This window comes from Corvus brachyrhynchos, unplaced genomic scaffold (assembly GCF_000691975.1).
Source record: "Corvus brachyrhynchos isolate BGI_N302 unplaced genomic scaffold, ASM69197v1 scaffold401, whole genome shotgun sequence".
NCBI classification, from domain to species: Eukaryota; Metazoa; Chordata; class Aves; order Passeriformes; family Corvidae; genus Corvus; species Corvus brachyrhynchos.
In genome coordinates, this window is record NW_008236189.1 from 1 (window position 1) to 4,128 (window position 4,128).

At 48.3% G+C, this 4,128-nt stretch overlaps 1 long non-coding RNA gene across 1 annotated transcript; it reads right to left on the bottom strand.

The window, feature by feature from the left end:
* LOC108447806 lies at positions 1 to 4,087 on the bottom strand. Its single transcript, XR_001863492.1, has 4 exons — positions 3,819 to 4,087; positions 2,884 to 3,051; positions 2,479 to 2,643; positions 1 to 237 (listed from the first exon to the last, which is right to left on the bottom strand). It is a non-coding gene; the product is annotated as an uncharacterized LOC108447806 (long non-coding RNA).
* Positions 4,088 to 4,128: the final 41 nt, after the last annotated feature.

Genomic DNA, 4,128 nt, shown 5'->3' on the forward strand with positions numbered 1-4,128 from the left:
GCCTTCAGTGAGATGAAAGTCTGCTTGGCAATGACCCTGCTCCTTGGTTCTTCTCCAGGTCAGCTGTGAGGAGCTGAAGCTAATGTTTTCAGAACCCCTTCCTCTTCCGTAAAGCTTCTTCTGGAGTTTGAATTTCTTCCAAAGCTTCTTCTGGAGTTTGAATTATTTGAGAGAGATGCTGGAATACCTTCTCCATCCAGGATTCCAGGGCCCTTGCAATTTCTTCCTCTTTGTTTCCTGGGAGGAAAGAAAGATGTCACTGGGTCACTGATGATTCCTCCTTGAGGAGGACACCAGCTTGTTGGAAAGGATGAAAGTTCGGTAAGAAAGTTTCAGAGGTATGTAGGCTTGGCAGAAAGATCTCTGAATGTAGAAATTGAGAATGAGATAGAAATGAAAGCAAGTTTTGATATAGAGTAAAAGATGTTTTGCTGAACCAGTGATCCCTGAATAACTGAGAATGCAAAGGTTGGAGATGAGTTGGAAGGAGATTTTTATGATTAGGACAAAGGTATGTAACTACAAACAAAGACGTGTTTTTCACCAAGTAAATGAGTCCCAAGAAGAGCATAAGTAAATAGAAAACATGTCTTTACCAAAAAGAGAGATATGGCAGGCAAACAAGAAATGTTGATGTAGCCAGAAGAAGAAGAAAGGTCTAAGAATTTTCCACAGTAAGCTTAAATTGTAACTAAGCAAGAAGAAGAGAGGTCTGAGAATTTTCCATTGTAAGCTTAAATTGTAACTTACTCTTGTGATTGGATAATAATGACTATAATATGGTAATGGTAGTAGTTATGATAGGCTATAGGCAAATGTAAAGGTGTTGTGTATGGGGCTTATTGGTTGTTATGTATCAAGATACCCAGCAAAGAGAAGTATCTAATGCTTGGTAACTTGAACAGCAAGTGGCTTCAGGTATGCCTACAGCTGGAGCTGGCAGCTGTAGGGCTGGCTCTGGATACCCACTCCCTGAAATGCTGTAACTTCACCTATGCAAGAAACAGCGTTCAAGAGAGCCACCTGAAGTCCAGACATCCTTCGTGAAACTTTCTCCTGTAGAATGCCCATCCCCAGAGGTATTTAAAAGACAGGCACTATAGAACATGGCTTAGTGGTGGATTTGGCAGTGCTGAACCTGATATCTTAAAAGTGTTTTCCAACCTTACTTATTCTGTGATGCTATACACGTGTGCAAACCATTCCCAGTGAAAGTTTTGAGGGAACAGAAACAACAGAATAAAAGTATTCTGAAAATATATGTATATGTATGCACATATATATATATGTATGTGTGGGTATACATAATTTTACATCTGTTACTACACACACACACACACACTTTGGAGACAAAACACTGAGACACAGGCCTAATCTGGCATGCCCTTTCTTATGCCTTTAGGATATTCTGAAGATTTGATTTGCATCCAAAGGCTCTGATTTAACATCCCTGACAGAGGGTCTCTGCTCAGGGTGCTCCTGTGGGTTTGGTTTTTTATCCTTCCTCATTCCCCCTTAGAAAGCCTCACCTCCCAGGAATTCCATTTGGCCATGGAGGTACAATCTGGACATGGTTTTCCCTTTGTCTTCTGACTTTGAGCAGGGAGGGAACAAGAAATCAGAGCAAACTTTCATCCCTTTTCAACCTCTCATTTGTGCTTTCTGTAGCTCAATAAACAGGGCTCCAGCTTTGAAAAGTGGGCCACAGGCTTAATTTTAAGCCCACAATGGCTTGAGCCAGCAGGACATCAGGCCTTTCCCTGGACTGCTCTGGGCTGCTCCTTGCCATGGCTTTGCTCACTGCAGCTGGAGCAAGAACAGGACCCACAGTCAGGGAAGGCTGATCGTTCCTCAGCTTTCCCTGCCCTGGGGGCAAGAGGCTGTTCCCAATGCACTTTGTGTCCTGCCTGAGGCAGACCCAGGGGCACCATCTGGGGACAGCCAGGCCCACACTGGAGTCTGTGCCCCAGCTGACTCCTTCTCCTTCCCAGCACCAGCTCCTGGCACGCAGAGCTGCTCTCCACAGACCCTGCGCTCACAGACACGTCCAGGCTCTGCTCAGGGAAGCTCCTCTCCCCGCTGATCATCAATAGGGACACAAGGCTGATCTCACATGTGCCCCAGTGTGGGACCAGCAGTGGGGCAGCAGGAGAAGGGCAGTGGGGAAAGGGAGAGAGATGGGGACAGGACTTCCTGGGGAGAACCTTAACAAGTATCAGGCAATGAGAGAACTCCCAGCACACACCCTCTCCAAAGATGAGGGTGAGGAGAGGGACTTTGGCCCCCTGCACCTGCAGAGAACACTTCAGCATGGAGGTGTTTCAGTGCCATGGATCACAAAGCTGTTCCCCACATAAGGACTGCCCCTCCCTGTCCCCTTTGAACAGCTGAACAGGATGAGCTCTCAGCGTGGTTGGGCTGTAGAGCTGCTTTTGCCTTCAGTGAGATGAAAGTCTGCTTGGCAATGGCCCTGCTCACCTTGTATCTTCTCCAGGTCTGCTCTGAGGAGCTGAAGATCAAGCTTTGTGGACTCCAGCCATTCATGTACATTTTCTTGCAGAGTTTGAATGCTTTGGGAGAGATTCCTGAGGTTCTTCTGCAACTTGCATTCCAGGGCCCTTGCAATTTCCTCCTTTTCCTTTCCTGTGAAGAAAGAACGATGTCACTGGGTCACTGATGATTCCTCCTTGAGGGGGACACCAGCTATCTGACACAAGGATGTCCAAAGGCTCTGATTTAACATCCCTGACAGAGGGTCTCTTCTCAGGCCCCTCCCTGTCCCCTTTGAACAGCTGAACAGGATGAGCTCTCAGCGTGGTTGGGCTGTAGAGCAGCTTTTGCCTTCAGAGAGATGGAAGTCTGCTTGGCAATAGCCCTGCTCACCTTGTATCTTCTCCAGGTCTGCTCTGAAGACCTGAAGATCACAGAGTTTGAATTTATGTAATTTTATAAATACTCTCTTTAGAGGTTCCATTTGTTTCATGAGGTAAAGGAAGTTCTCGTTCAGCTTGGAGTCCAGGAGCTTTGTGGTCTTCTCCCTCTCTCTCCCTCCTGTAGAGAAAGAGAAACTGACATTGCTCGTTTGAAGGGGAGACCACCCATCCTGCCTGAGGACAATCAAATCCTTTGTTTTAAAGTCCCTTCTTGAGGGTCTCTTCTTGGGTCTTCCCACAGGTTGGGTTTTTATTTCCTCTCCTCCAGGCTGTCCTGGTCTGTGCTGGGAAAACCCCACTGCTGGAGCAGCTCTGTCCCCTGGGAGCCTGGGATCGTGTGCATCTGCATGGGGGTAGGGAATAAACAAAGGAAGGCTGGAGGCCCTTGGAAGTGGGGATTTATGGAAAGGTGGGATTGTTTATCTGACTGTGCTGGGCCCTCATGCACAGCAGGCCTCTGGATCTCCTTCTTGCTTGGCAGGGTTTAGTTTCCAGGTAGTGTGGGCAAGGACTGGCACTCACCTGCACAGAAGGGCTTCTGCCTTTTGCCCCTGGAGGAAAGCCCAGGATGAAATTCCTCCTTCAGGGCCAAGAAAAGAAAGGAAATCCCAGAAGGGATGTGCTATGGCTTTGAAATCATTACCAATTGCCAGGAGCACCCTCTGCTAGAGCAGGACGTGTCTGTCATCCAAGGGGGATGTCCCTCCGGCCAAATTCATCCCACCCCGAAGGCCGGGCCTGCGGCTGTGCTCTGGGAGGGGTTCTGCAGGCAACATGCTCGGGAGAGACCCCCACTGGCCTCACTTCTCTCAGGGATAACACATCGCATCCCAAGGGTTCCCAAGGATGAGAACAGACAAGAGAAATGGGATCCAGCACACTTACTTTGTCTTTCGAGTATCCATTTTGCAGCTCTATAAATAATTCCGCACACACCCAGTATGATATCTGGACATCAGGTTCAGATGAAAATAAAATGAAAAAGAAAAAAGGAACATTCAACAAGGACCTTTCCCTAAGGAACTCCAGGACTGCACTGAGCAGTTCTGGGGCAGAGCACATCCTGCAGCTGGCCCAGGAACCATGAGGTGCTGTGGACCAGGAGCCCCAGAGCAGTGCTGAGGGGTTTCTGACCCTTGGGGCCCACTGAGGCTCTCCTGGGCCAGGAAGCTGCCTCAGCTGCCACAGCAGTCGG